The following is a 15,842-nucleotide window of genomic DNA, read 5'->3' as shown; positions in this document are numbered from 1 at the left end:
CTGTCTCTCTTTAGTTCTTTCTCTGCTGTAGATCTCCACTCCTCCCAATTTTAGTGGACATTCATGGTTCCTCTCCCCCTTAGTAAAGCTCATCCTTAGGCTGGGCGTGGTGGCTCACACCTATAATCCCAACACTTTGGGAGGCCGAGGCAGGCAGAGCACCTAAGGTTGGGAGTTTGAGACCAGTCTGACCAACATGGAGAAACTCTGTCTCTACTAAAAATACAAAACTAATCAGGTGTGGTGGTGCATGCCTATAATCCCAGCTACTCCGGAGGCTGAGGCAGGAGAATCACTTGAACCCCTGTGGCGCAGAGGTTGCGGTGAGCAAAGATAGTGCCATTGTACTCCACCCTGGGCAACAAGAGCAAAACTTCTTCTCAAAAAAAAAACCCAAAAAACAAAACTCATCCCTGCATATTGGTGCTTCTATCCTCACCTAAAAGCAAGGTGAGGAGATTGAAGGAGGTCATATGCCAGGTCCAGGTCTGTTCTGCCCATGCAGAGTAAATCAATCACTGTGACATGAGTTTTGCAAAAGAGAAAGGGTTTATTTGCAAGGGCACCAAGTGAGGATACAGGGGATCACCTCTCACATCCATCTCCCCACAGGTAAGTCTTGGAGGTATTTATGGGCTAGAGCAGAGGGGTGGTCTAAGGTGTGGGGAAAGGTGATTAGCAGTGGGGAGAAATGAAGTGATAAGTTCATTCTGTGCAAGCGTAGTCAGGGTCATGGCATTTCATGGGACATAGGTACAGAAAATCATGGTGTGAGCATGATCTGAGGGTGGAAGGTAGAGTTTTTGGTCCTCTGATATAAAAAAAAGACCACCTCTTGGTCACTTGCACAGGCCCAGTAATGCTTGGTGATCTTGACTGGTTCAGGAGCTGGCACTAGTTCCTGAAAAAAACTGAAGTGGTCCGGGCGCAGTGGCTCACGCCTGTAATCCCAGCATTTTGGGAGGCCAAGGCAGGTGGATCATGAGGTCAAGAGTTCAAGACAAGCCTGACCAAGATGGTGAAACCCTCTACTAACAAATACAAAAATTAGCCAGGCGTGGTGGTGAGTGCCAGTAATCCCAGCTACTGGGGAGGCTAAGGCAGAGAATTGCTTAAACCCGGGAGGTAGAGGTTACAGTGAGCCAAGATCACACCACTGTACTCCAGCCTGGGCAACAGAACAACACTGTCTCAAAAAAAAAAAGATAAATAAATAAATAACGGAAGTGACCACTGCCATGTGGCCTACGAATGTTAGCTATAAAGTAGCTAGTGAAGGTTAAGTTTCAGCATTCAGGCACAAGGCCGTCAGCTACCTTCACCTTCATGGAAAAAGAGGAAACAATCATAAAAAGCAAGCAACCAAAAGCAAGCAGGCAGGTAGACCTGATGAAGCTAGCCCCTCAGTTTCAATGGCAGCATGGCAAGAGAGACCTTCAGGGAGCTCTTATGGGCGAAGGTGCTAAATGCACCTCTGTTGACTACCGTCTCCCTCAGGTTCAGTCCTTCCATGAGCACCAACTCTCCAGACACTGAGAACCTTCTTACTCAGGGCCTGGAGGAGATTCCAGAAATCTGAGCTCCTCCCAGAGCCTGAAATGGAGGCAAGTTCTGGTGCCTGGAACCCAGCCCTTTTGCTTTCTTTTGGGAATAACAAAAGCCTTCTGCCTGTGGCCTGGAGGACACTGGTTCTTGAAGGGCCATCCCTAAGGCAGATGCAGTGCCTAGCCCAGACTGAGAGTGGGAGAGCCCGAGCCCCCTCATCCCCTGATACAGCATCTCTGAGCATGTGTGGCTGAGGCAGGCTCTGCCGAGCTTCTCCTAAGGATAGAGCCAGAGAACATCCACTTCTTCTCAGTATCTTCTTTTTTTTTTTTTTTTTGAGACAGAGTCTTGCTCTATTGCCTAGGCTGGAGTGCAGTGGCATGACCTCAGCTCACTGCAACCTCTACCTCCTGGGTTCAAGCGATTCTCCTGCCTCAGCCTCCTGAGTAGCTGGGATTACAGGTGCCTTTCACCATGCCTGGCTAATTTCTGTATTTTTTTTTTTAATTTTTTTAGAGAGACAGGGTTTCACAATGTTGGTCAGGCTGGTTTACAACTTCTGACCTTGTGATCCGCCCACCTTGGCCTCGCAAAGTGCTGGGATTATAGGCATGAGCCACCACGCCTGACAGCCAGCATCTTTTTGGACATCTCTGGGCATGAGCTCTGCTTTAGCCACCCTGTCAAGAGAGAGGGCAGGGGAGGTGGCTGAGCTGCTACCCACCTTCCTGGAGAGAGGGTTTTATCAAAGTTCTGCAAGTCCAGCCAAAGAATACTCTGCCCTGAGCTTTGCCCCTAGGAGGGCCGGTGTCTATGCAGGGACACTTCCAGGCAAGCTGCCCCTGTGGGTCTCACTACTCCTTCCACCCTTGTCCCCTCTCCTTCCTTTACCCATCAGTTTGGTGTCAGTGGTGGTCAGGGTGGAAGGTGGAATCCCTTCTTCACCATGGCTGTTGCACCTCTGTTGAGAACTGGCTCCCTGTTGACCCTTGACTCCTGACTGTCAAAACTCTGTCTAGGTTGGTGACTCACCCAATAACCTTGGGTCAGTCCTCATTCCTAGCTCCACGTTGTCCTGTGTTACTCCAGGGGTGGTGGCAAGGCTTCTATAAGGCCATATGCATAACTGGTGAAGCTTCCAACAAGGGACCCTTGTTGGAGGAAAAGGTGGCCTCAGGGGCCACTGGTTGGAGCCCAGGGTGGATGTCCCCGAGGTTATAGTTTCCAGTCATTTAAACAAGCCCTTTAGATTTAGGACAGTCAACTCCATGGCCACAAAGAGAGTCCTGACTCTGGCAGGAGAACACCCCTCACATCTGTCTCCCCACAGGTGAGGCTTAGAAGATATTTATGGGGTAGAGAAGTGGAGTGGTCTAAGGTGTGGGGAAAGGTGATTAGCAGTGGGGGAAAATGAAGTAATAGGTTAGTTCTGCACAGAGCTCCACCCCTGGCCCCACTGCATCCTGAACCTGGCCATGGAACTAGGAGCTCAGAGCCACAGGGTGGCTGTGTTATCTTGAACACTAGGGACTCACCTGTGCTTTCTCCAATCTGCCTGGCCCTGAATATCACTGCAGACCAAGTCGTATCTATGACTTCCTAGTGTCTGCCTTCCAAGGTGATTTTATTTTATCCTTTAAGTTGAACCTTATCATGCATTAGAGTCAGGAAATTACACCCTTCACTGAGCAGCCTCTGTGCTAAAGGAAGCCAGGTAATGTGATGAACGGAGGCCAAAAGCGGCATTAATGCAGCTGGTCATGAAAGTCACAGGAACACTGGCAGCTGCCATCAAGACCAATCCCTGGGGCTGCCACAGGCACCTTGGGCCTTAAGGGGGCTCTACATCAGTCAGAGAGTTGGTCCAGAGAGGGCACACTCCTCTCACATGAGCATCTCAGGTTCCTCGGAGGGGAGACAGAGGAGCCCCCTGCAGCAGCAAAGGTGCGACTTGAGCTGCACCACCATGAGTGCTGAACACGACCGTGACTGCAGCAGTCAGGCAGCCCTTCCTGACCTGCAGGGCACTCACATTTGGGGCTGCATCTCAGGAGATCCGTGCCATCACTGGCTAAGGACATGGGGAAAGAAATTGCAAATTTCAATGGTCAGTGGTGAGACATTAATGTGCTAAGGCAGGGACTTGTACCTGATGACTGTGGTGGGGAGGTCTTTTCAAGATCCAGGATTTGTCAGTGTAGTATGGAATATACGAATTATTAAATGATGAATGAGTGAATGAATATGTGAATGGAGTAGGCATTCTAGTGGCAGGAAGACTATCCTGGGGGCTGCTGGACAGCCCAGGCAGTGTGATGGAGATGACTGGCCCATTCCACATCCCCTTCTGTAACCCACAGGAGAAACTCCTGGCTTTGCATATAGGATTAAGCTGAAACCATGGGCCACAGCCACATCAAGGCATAAGATGATTCTTTTAGGTCCTGCTGAATTCTTTGCAGGATCAAAGGGCTTTCAGCATTGCCTATGCTCGACCTGTGCCTACATGTTGCTTCCAAAAGAGGAAGGGAGAACCAGAGAACCAAAGTCTGGTGGCTGAGTAAGATGAGATCAGAGAGATCATTTATCCAGCCCCTTCACTATTCAAGTGGGGAACCAAGGCCAAGAACATGGCAGGAATTTTTCATCCGGCCAAGGAATGTCCAAAGAGGAAGCAGGAAGTAATAGAAAGAGTTGGGGCTAAGGGTCAGGAAACATGTGTGCCTGAGTATGCACAAGCACGTGTGTTTTGGCATTATGTTGAGAAAGATCCAGGATTTCGAATCACAGGCAGGGTGGGTCAAAGACGGGGTAGCAAAGCAAAGATATCACAAAATCTCTATGCGCTCTGCAGTTTGCTTCATTTTCTGCATTCCAATTTTAGAAATTATTTCATGATAGAAATCCAGAAGATAAACCCAATAAACTCAAGTTCTCTATTGATTTTTCTTCCTCTTCAGCAGTAGCTGTGTTTCAACTACAGTGTGTTGAAACGTTTAGCTAAGGAAACAAAAAACAAGAAACAACCCCCTCAACTCCCGAGGCAATAAAATCATCATCAATTCACTGGGATGAATAAATTTATTCTCGCCAAAGAAGAAGTTATTAAGGATCTGCTGCTAGTATCAGTTGAGTAAGAGCCTGACTGACAATTTCATCTCCTAGAATTTAGAGGAAAATGTTGGAGAAACTAACACCTTTTCTCTCCCATCTTTCCTATTCCAGCATACCCAGAGGTACAGGCATACCTTAGAGATACTGCAGGTTTGGTTCTAGACCACTGCAATCAAGCAAATATTGCAATGAAGAGTCACACGGCTGGGCGTGGTGGCTCACACCTGTAATCCCAGCACTTTGGGAGGCTGAGGCGGGCACATTACAAGGTCAGGAGTTCAAAACCAGCCTGACCAACATGGTGAAACCCTATCTCTACTAAAAATACAAAAATTAGCTGGGTGTGGTGCGACATGCCTGTAATCCTAGCTACTGAGGAGGCTGAGGCAGGAGAATTGCCTGAACCTGGGAGGCTGAGGTTGCAGTGAGCCGAGATCGTGCCATTGCACTCCACCCTGGGCGACGGAGTGAGACTCCATCTCAAAAACAAACAAACAAACCAAAAACCAAAAAACAAACAAAACAAAGAGAGTCATGCAATTTTTGTTGGTTTTATATGGGATCAACAAGCATACGCTATGCCATGCCTGGCTTTTTGTTCAACATTATTTGTGAGATTCATCCATGTTATTGGAAATTTCAGTGGCTTATTTTCATTGCTTTTAAAAGTTTCACTCTACAAATAGATTGAAATTGATTTACCATTCTTTTTTACTCTCTCTCTGTCACCCAGGCTGGAGTGCAGATCTTGGCTCACTGCAACCTCCGCCTCCCAGGTTCAGGCGATTCTCCTGCCTCAGCCTCCTAAGTAGCTGGGATTACAGGTGCGTGCCACTGCACCCAACTAATTTTTGTATTTTTAGTAGAGACAGGGTTTCACCATGTTGGCCAACGTGGTCTTGATCTCCTGACCTTGTGATCCGCCTGCCTCAGCCTCCCAAAGTGCTGGGATTACACGTGTGAGCTGCTGCCCCTGGCCACCATTGTTTTTAAAGGAAATTTGAGTTGTTTCCAGTTTTTGCATAATATTACTGTGAACATTGTCATAGTGTATGCTACAGACATAACTGTAAGCTGTTTCTGTTGGTCACATGCCCAGGACTAGAATTGCTGGTTTTGGGTATGCATCGTCTCAATTCGGGGGAGAAACTCTTTTCCAAAGTGATTGTTCAAACTTACATTCCCTCAAGTAGTATAAGAGAGCTCTAGTTTTCACATCTTTGTCAGCACTTAAAGTCTTTTATTTTAGACAGAATAGTGAATCTCATTGTGGCTTTAATGTGTATTTCCCTAATTAGCAATGATTTTGAATATATTTTCATAGTTTATTGGCCATTTAAATATGCTCTTATCTAAAGCGCTGTTCAAATATTTTGCCTCGTTTTCCGTTATTTTTCTCTTATTTATCTGTAGCTGTTCTAAGCATATTTTATATTAGTCTTTGTCAGTTACATGTGTGGAGAATATATTTTTGCACACTGGTTTGCTTTTTTACGCTCTTAATGGTGTCATTTGATAAATAATGTTCTTAATTTTAATGTAGTCCAATTTATCAATCCTTTCTTTTAAGTTTAGTACCTTTGTGCCCTGTTTGAGAAAACTTTGTTTATCCCAAGGTTATAAAGACAGTTTCCTTTATCATTCCCTAGAAGCGTTACTGTTTTGCCTTTCATATTTAAATCTATAATCCAGCTTGAATTAATTTTGTATATGGTGTGAGGTAAGGTACAGATCAACATTAATTTTTCCCATATGGATATTCAGTTGTTGCCTATCACTAGTTAATAAGAAGACCATCCTTTCTCCACTGTTAGGCAGTGCCATCTTTGCCATTAATCAATCGTGTGTACACACATACACACACACATATATGTGAGTCATTTTGTGAGTTCTCTATGTGTGCCTTGTGTAAATACAATGCTATCTTAATTACTGTAGCTTTCTAAAAAAAAAAAAAAATCTTGACATCAGATAGTAATTGTCTTGGATGTTTTCAGACATTTTTATTTTACATAAATTTTAGAATGATAAATTCCTACATATAGCACCTTCTGGAATTTTAATTAATATTACATCAAATCTATAGACCAATGTGGGAAGAATTGATGTTTTTGTAACATGGAGTCTTCTAGTCCGTAAACACAGCTCATTTATTTAGGGATTCTTTAACTCCATGTTTCATGGTTTTCTAGGTAGAGGTCTCACAAATACTCTATGAGGCTTATTTCTCACTAAGTATTTGATTTTTTTTATGCTATTGTAAATGCTCTACTTCAAAAAAATTTTTTTCTGTTTATTATTACTATGTAGAAACATAATTTATTTTTATATATCAATCTTGTATTAAGTAACCTGAATAAATTCACAATTTACTCTAATAATTTATCTGTAGACTCTTTTAAATTTTCTGTATATGTAATCATGTCATTGGTGAAAAATGAAAGTCATGTCAGTGTCAAAAAATAACAATTTGGTATTTTTCTCTCTAATCCTATACATTAAAAAAAAAAAGTCTTTTTTTATTGCACTAACTAGGATCTCTCTAATACAATTCAGGATAGAATTTGTGATAGCAAAGTATCTCCAAACTCTAGGAAACACTTAATATTTTGCTATTAAGCATAATAATACTCCTGTAGATTTATCAAACCAAGGAGATTTCTGACTATTCTTAATTTTCTATAAGTTTTTCATTATAAACGAATATCACATTTTTAGGGCCAGGCATGGTGGCTCACGTCTATAATCCCAGCACTTTGGTAGGCTGAGGTTAGCAGATCACTTGAGATCAATTCGAGATCAGTCTGGCCAACATGGTGAAACCCCGTCTCTAATAAAAAAGCAAAAATTAGCTGGGTGTGGTGGTGCATGCCTGTAATCGCAGCTGCTGCAGACACTGAGGCATGAGATTCACTTGAACCCAGGAGGCAGAGGTTGCAGTGAGCTGAGATCGTGCCACTGTACACCAGCCTGGGTGACAGAGCAAGACTCTGTCAATAAATAAATAAATAAAAATAAATATATAAAATTCTCATATTAGTTTTGCATTTATTGAGATGATTACATAACTTTTCTCCTGTGGTTTATTAACATGGCAGTTTGAATCCAGGCTTTCATTGTTTAAAGCTTGGTCTATTTCTGGCTAGCCATTACTCTTTCAAGGTGACCCTTAAGATGTCCTAACCAAAAGCCTGGGATATTATGACGGCTCCTCCTCTTTAGTGAAAACTAAATTCCAAATTTTGTCATCCCTCTAAGTGTATGAGAACATTTGCTATTTTAGAAAATCCATTCGCCTTCCTGTTTTTGTACCTGTAATTTGCTGACTCCAAGTATGACTTTGGAAAGTCTACATTTCTCTCACCTGCCCTTTAGGAGAGCACTCTCTGATGAGCCACAGGCGAGATTCCTGCACATTTCACCACAAGGACTCCAGAGAACCCGGTACCCATGGCTAAAGGGCGAGGTTTCCAGCCTTAGGAAAACACTAAGGGACTAAGTGTAGAGCCACAGGATGGGCAGGCCACAGCATGGATCAGGCTAGCACGGGGTTAAACACCAACAGAATGCGGACTGTCCCCTTCTTCCTTCCATGACAAGCTCATGAAATTCTATTTGAAGTACTGAAAACAGAATAAATCCATTCACAAAGTAATCAGTTGTCAAGTTCAGTCTTGCTGTTTCCAACAGGGCAATTTTTTCTAACTGCATCAGCTTATTTAGTTTTTAGATGACTGCTTGGACACACACATTTAAACTTGTGTTTATGAATAATTTAAAAGGAAAATACAGCATGGCTAGCAGTAATCACCTCCTCATCAGCTTCCCTAATGATGGGTCCTCCCTTCTCATGCCCTTCCCAGATTCAAGAGAGGTCACCTACGTTTGGACTATTAATGATGGAAATCTGAAACTCTCAGTGATTTGCTAGTTAAGGCCAAAGGGAGCCTTAGCTGATAATTTATCCTAATGACCTTTCGTTAAAATCCCTGAGAGCACAGGATCAACTCAATGAGAGTCCCATGAGGTTGTATGGATGTCTCTGAGCCTCAGGCTAACCTGGCTTTGTTTATGGAAAGATCCTTGGCTGGAGGGTTAGGATGCAGGATCACCACATGCACAGCTCCAGTGAGTATCGTTCACGTGTATAATACAATGGAGCTGCATAGTCTAACAGAAGAAGTTTGAATATGAGTCCTTAACTAAGCAGCTGGGAATAACTTACCACCTGCTGGGCAAGGAAATATGAATTGCAACAGATTAGAGATGATAGAAAAGCGCTGGGATCTCATCCTAGTTTAGGCATTGTTCCGGGGGTACAGTAAGGGTTGGGGAAATGCCCAACCATCAGTGAAGCGGGGATTTCAAGCCTGACTAGCTTGGTATTAACTCTGGAGAAGATGGTGATCTCCCTGGCTGCCAAAAGGTGTTAAGTTAGTCCAACTGAGTGTGACAGTGTGTTTTGTTTTGTTTTGTTTTGTTTTGTTTTGTTTTGACAGTGTTTTGCTCTGTTGCCAAGCTGGAGTGTAGTGGCGAGACCTCTGCTTACTGCAACCTCCAACTCCCTGGTTCAAGCAATTCTCCTGCCTCAGCCTCCTGAGTAGCTGGGATTACAGGCACATGCCACCATGCACAGCTAATTTTTATATTTTTAGTAGAGATGTGGTTTCTCCATGTTGGCCAGGATGGCCTTGATCTCCTGACCTCATGATCCACCCCCTTCGGCCTCCCAAAGTGCTGGGATTACAGGTGTGAGCCACCATGCCCGGCCGACAGGATGCTTTGATAGCCATCTAGGAGACTGGGTGACTGATGGAAACAGGACTCCAGTGGTAGACTCCAGCTCCAGGGGAAACAGATGACAGAGCACAGACAGACCTGAAGCTCCAGGTGGACTCTTCAAGCCACATGCAGGAAGATGGGACCAGGCAGTCACTGGGCCATGGGGCAGGATGGTACTGACTCTCAGGAGACACCTGGACCCAGGAGGTATCAGCTCTGGGGATCCAAGTCAGAGCAAGATGAGCCTCTCCTGAGCTCCTGCCTCAGCACGCATTAAAGGTCCAGAGCAGAAATGAACCTGCAGGTCAGGGGTGAGATAGGGGTGGCCTCAGTGGAGGGAAGGAGCCAGGCAGCTCCTGAGTGGGGCTGCCAACCTTGATGAGAGTCCAGAAATCAGATTTCAGAGGCTATTTAGATGTGCAGATACTCGTGTGAAAGCAGTGTTGCTCAGGTGGATTTCTTGAGTTCTACTTGAAAAGCAGGGAGATGTGGTTTTATGAAACCATACTGCGTGGAGTCATACAGACTTGGTTTGATTATTGAGCTCAGGACTATTCAACAAAAATGTTCTGAGTACCTACCATGCACCAGTGGCAGGGAAGGACATAGACTATGTAATTACAAAAGAGCCAAATGCTACAAAGTGGGAGCTCATTGGGGAGTAGGGGGATAAGAAAGGCTCCCACAAGCAAAGAGATTGTGATGTGTATGTGTGAGTGTGTGTGTGTGTGTGTGTGTGTGTGTGTGTGTGTGTATGGTGGTGGTGGTGGTAACAGTGGAGGAAATTGGGATATCCCAGGCAGCAAAAACAACATGAAGGAGGTTCTGGAGGTCAGCCCACAAGTAAAGAAAGTCCTGTACACTAGGAAGAGGCCAGAGAGGTGGGCAAGAGCAGGATCCTGGCAGCCTTGGAAGCCTTGTGAAGTGTTTTGGTCCTGATGGATTGGGCCATGGGGTACCACTAAAGTGTTGTGTGAAGGACAGTCTTATGATCAGACTTGGGTTTTGGAATCTTTCCATGCAAAGTGTGGACTAGTGGTGTGGCCATCACCTGCAAGTTTGTTGGAAATGCTGACTTTTCATCCTGTATTAGTCTGTTTTCATACTGCTGATAAGGACAAACCTGAGACTGGGAAGAAAAAGAGGTTTAATTGGACCTACAGTTCCACATGGCTGGGGAGGCCTCAGAATCATGGCAGAAGGTGAAAGGCACCTCTTACATGGTGGTGGCAAGAGAAAAAATGAGGAAGAAGCAAAAGTGGACCCCCCTGATAAACCCATCAGATCTCATGAGACTTACTAACTATCATGAGAATAGCATGGGAAAGACTAGCCCCCAAGATTCAATGACCTCCCCCTGGATCCCTCCCACAACACGTGGGAATTCTGGGAGATACAATTCAAGTTGAGATTTGAATGGGAACACAGCCAAATCATATCATTCCAGCCCTGGCCCTGCCAAATCTCATATCCTTACATTGCAAAACTAATCATGCCTTCTCAACAGTCTCCCAAAGTCTTAACTCATTTCAGCATTAACCCAAAAGTCCATACTCCAAAGTCTCATCTGAGACAAGGCAAGTCCCTTCTGCCTATGAGCCTGTAAAATCAAAAGCAAGTTAGTGACTTCCTAGATACAATGGGGATACAGATATTGGGTAAACACAACCATTCCAAATTAGAGAAATTGGCCAAAACAAAGGGGTTACAGGGCCCACGCAAATCCAAAATCCAGCGGGTCAGTCAAATCTTAAAGCTCAAAAACGATCTCCTTTGACTCCAGGCCTCACATCCAGGTCACACCGATGCAAGAGGTGGGTTCCCATGGTCTTAGGCAGCTCCACCCCTGTGGCTCTGCAGGTCACAGCCTCCCTCCCCACTGCTTTCACAGGCTGATGCTGAGTGTCTGCAGCTTTTTGAGGCACACAGTGCAAGCTGTCAGTGGATCTACCATCCTGGGGTCTAGAGGTCAGTGGCCCTCTTCTCACAGCTCCAGTAGGGACTCTGTGTGTGAGTTCCAACCCCACATTTCCCTTCCGCACTGCCCTAGCAAAGTTTCTCCATGAGGGCACCACCCCCTGCAGCAACCTTTTGTCTGGGCATCCAGGCATTTCCATGTATCTTCTGAAATCTAGGTGGAGGTTCCCAAACCTCAATTTTTGACTTCTGTGCACCCACAGGCTCAACACCACATAGAAGCTGCCAAGGCTTGGGGCTTTCACCCTCTGAAGCTACAGCTGGAGCAGCTGGGACACAAGGCACCAAGCCCCTAGGCTGCACACAGCACAAGTATCCTGGACCCAGCCCATGGAACCATTTTTTCCTCTTGGGCCTCTGAGCCTGTGATGGGGAGGGCTGCCGTGAAGGTCTCTGACATGGCTTGGAGACATTTTCCCCATGATCTTGGGGATTGACATTAGGCTCCTTGCTACTTATGCAAATTTCTGCAGCCAGCTTGAATTTCTCCCCAGAAAATGGGTTTTCCTTTTCTATAGCATAGTCAGTCTGCAAGTTTTCTAAACTTCTATGCTCTGCTTCCCTTATAACACTGAATGCCTTTAACAGCACCCAAGGTACCTCTTGAATGCTTTGCTGCTTAGAAATTTCTTCCACCAGACACCGAAACCAACTTTCTCAAGTTCAAATTTCCACAGATCTCTAGGGCAGGGGCAGAATGCCACCAGTCTCTGCTAAAACATAACAAGAGTCACCTTTACTCCAGTTCCCAACAAGTTTCTCATCTCCATCTCAGATGACATCAGCATGGACATTTTCTTATCTTCTGAGCCCTCCAAACTGTTTCACTTTCTTCCTGTTACCCAGTTCCAAAGTTACTTCCACATTTTCAGGTGTCTTCTCAGCGATGTCCCACTCTACTAGTGCCAATTTACTGTATTATTCTGTCTTCACACTGCTAATAAAGACATGCCTGAGACTGGGAAGAAAAAAAGAGTTACTTGGATTTATAGTCCCACATGGCTGGGGAGGCCTCAGAATCATGGAGGGAGGTGAAAGGCATTTCTTACATGGTGGCAGCAAGAGAAAAAATGAGGAAGAAGCAAAAGCAGAAACCCCTGATAAACCCATCAGAGCTTGTGAGGCTTATTAACTTTCACAAGAATAGCATGGGAAAGACCAGCCCCCATGATTCCATGACTTCCCCCTGGGTCCCTCCCACAACACGTGGGAATTCTGGGAGATAGAATTCAAGTCAAGATTTGCATGGGGACACAGCCAAACTATATCACATCCTCACTCTGGACCTGCATTTTAACAGAAGCTGCATGACTTGATGCACCTCCAAATTTGAAGAGCCCTGCTCTACCATGTTCCCATCAGCTGTTCTGAGAGGTTGGATGGGAGGGAGCCACAGGTGAGCATGGTAGTGTAGCCAGGAAGCTGCTCTTGTGATGTAGAACAGAAATAAGGAGACTTACACCAAGCCTGTGGCAGGAGGGATGAAGAGAGGTCCCCGTAGGGCAGATCAGAACACATCACACCTCTGCTCATATCCCTCCACTTCTGCCTCTCAAATATCCCATCTCTTCAGCTGGAACTCCCATCTCAGCCTCAGAACATTTGCCTGACAGAATTCTGCACTGCCTCTCATGTCTGTCTCCTCTGGCCCCCTGCCACTGTGGCTCAGTGTCCCCTCCCACCTTTCCCAGGCTGTGACAGCCATCTTCCAATTGGCCACTGCAGCCAGAGTGGTCCATTGAATCACAGCACTGACCCCAGAGCTCCCCAGCTCATGGCCCCTGGTCACTCCTACCTCTCCTTCAGGATCAAGTCCATGCATCTCACCTGGCATTCAGGCCTTTTCACAGGTGGGGCCATGCTCCAGTTACATCTGCATCTCCCACTGCACCTGAGTGGACCCTGGCCTCCAAGCCAATGTACCACCCTCTACCCCAGGAATATGTGTGCTTCCCCCATTCCTACCTCACACGAGCATTCTGGAATGCCCCTGTGCCACCTCGGCAGTACTCTCAATCTCTTTACATGAAAAGATGACATTTGCTATTGCATTTTCTAGTTACTAAAATATTGTGAGCATATTGCCAATGTTAGGAAGACACTGAAAAGTACAGGAAGACAGTGAAACTCTGCTGAAAGCCCATCATCCAGAGACAGTCACTGTGCAGAATTTGGTGTGGCTATTTCTCAGTGATATGCTCTGAAAATCCACTGCTGAGAGCCTGCAGACCAGGCTGGCAGCCTCTGGCTTGAGCTGGGAAAAATCAGGCCCCAGACGGGACACCAGAGTTGCTATTTTGTGCCTCCTATAGGTGTATGGGGCACCACATCACTTGCTCACAAAGGGCTTCTAACACACTGTGAGGAGGATCATGGACCTCAGGGCTTTGGCAAAGGCAGCTCCATCCGACTAGAGCAGCGCTTGGATCGTTAATGGCTGGAGAGGTGGTGGGTGGTGCAGAAGGCTGGGCTTGGGGGGCCCTGTGATGTGTGTGTCAGCCCCTGCCTTCTCCTGCTCTGTGGCTCCAGGCACCCCTGTCTCCACTCTGTAGGCTCTCTTCTCTCTGCCCCAACTCTAGCAGCAAGCCGGCCAGCATCCCTTTAGTTCTGTCCAACAAACACTCTTCATGCTCAGCTCTGAGTTAGGAGACATGGGGGACACAGAACAAGCCGATTATCCCTGCCCCGGAGGAGCTGACAGGCTGGCGGGTTAGGAGCAGCTGTCTCACCAGGCTCTGATCCTCCACAAGGAGCTTCTGTAAGCTCTGAGGGTGAGCTCTGGGCCACTGTGGATCCAAGCAGCCTCTGCCTCCTCCTGGCTCTCACTGTGTGCTTCCACACTTTCTGATTTGCTCTCCAGGCCGTTGAATCTTGCTTTGAATTCGGTCTGCTTGGCTGCCACTGCCAACCTTTCTTAGTTCTAGTGGTATCTCCAAGCTGGAGAATTGCAACAGACCCCATGAGTGTCAGACAAGCCTTCACAGGGAACTGTGGTCACACACCAGGAGAAGAGACAGGCTCCCCTCCATCCTCCCACCTTTGTGACTCCAGAAACACAGAGAAATTCTCCAACATTTCTGCCCAGTTCTTCAAGGGCTCATGACAGAGAAGTCAGACATGTCAAACCAAGCCTGCACAAAGTAGCAAGTGTTACAAAGAGAAACGGGTGTCAAAGGAGTAGCTTTGACTTTGGAGAGGCAAAGAAAGTCCTTACAGATGGGGTAACATTAAAGCTGGGTTTGAAAAAAGAGAAGGAATTTTACAAGTGACAAAGGAGATGGGGGCACGTTCAGATGTTTATTCTAGAAAGATTTCCCCCCATGCCAGTTAGCATGAAGGAGGGACTGGAGGAGCATTATGGGGAAGCAGGGAAGCCAGCAAGGTGGCTGATATGGCCCTTCAGCTGGAGATACACTGAAGGCTGAAGAGGATGGGCTGTGAAGGTCAGGGAGGCAACGGACACTGGCCAGGTGGCCAGTAGCTCCTGGGCCAACTCCAACCTGGAGATCGTGCAGGTGGCCAGGACTCAACGCAGAGCCAGGAGGCCTGTGTTAAGCAAGCTGTGAATGAAGAGACCACCTAAATGGGCTTTGTGTGAGCAACAAGGCTATTTATTCACTTGGGTGTGAGCAGGCTGAGTCCGAAAAAAAAGAGCAGAGGGTGGTGGAATAGGAGCTGGTTTCATAGGTTGGGGGTAGGCATGGAAAGTTACAGTTTAGGGTGGTTTTTGAAGCTGGTGGGGGGTTGTCACAGGGCCCAATGTCACAAGGTTGGCTTATCAGTTAAGGCAGGAACAATGGCAGAATGTCTCAAGGTTGGTTAATCAGGCACTGCAGGAGCTAGCTATTCTTCTTCTTTTGTCATTTTCCTGTTACCTTGGACTTTCTGGCTCTGGGAGGCCATTTGGAGGTGTATGTGTGGGTCAGAGGGGTCACCATGGCTTGACTATGGTGTAGGCCATGGTGCAGGCAGTTCAAAGAATCTTGCAGCCTATGACTCCTGCTCTGAGCCTCACTGTGGTGGGTTGGGGTGTCTGGGTATTTGAAGGAATCTCAGCTGGTAGGAGGGCACTTGTAAATAATTTTTTTTTTTGAGACAGTCTTTCTCTGTCGCCAGGCTGGAGTGCAATGGTGTGATCTCAGCTCACTGCAACCTCTGCCTCTTGAGTTCAAGTGATTCTCCTGCCTCAGCCTCCCTACTAGCTGGAACTACAGGCGCATGCCACCATGCCTGGCTAATTTTTTGTATTTTTAGTAGAGACGGGGTTTCACCATGTTAGCCAGGATAGTCTCAATCTCCTGACCTTGTGATCTGCCCACGTTGGCCCCCTAAAATGCTAGGATTACAGGAATGAGCCACTGCACCCAGCTGTATGTGATCTTAAGAGATGAAGTGCATCTTTTTTTTTTTTTTTTTTTTTTTTT

This window comes from Sapajus apella, unplaced genomic scaffold (assembly GCF_009761245.1).
Source record: "Sapajus apella isolate SASKATOON/1434 unplaced genomic scaffold, GSC_monkey_1.0 scaffold12, whole genome shotgun sequence".
NCBI classification, from domain to species: Eukaryota; Metazoa; Chordata; class Mammalia; order Primates; family Cebidae; genus Sapajus; species Sapajus apella.
Note: the sequence above shows the minus strand (reverse complement) of the source record.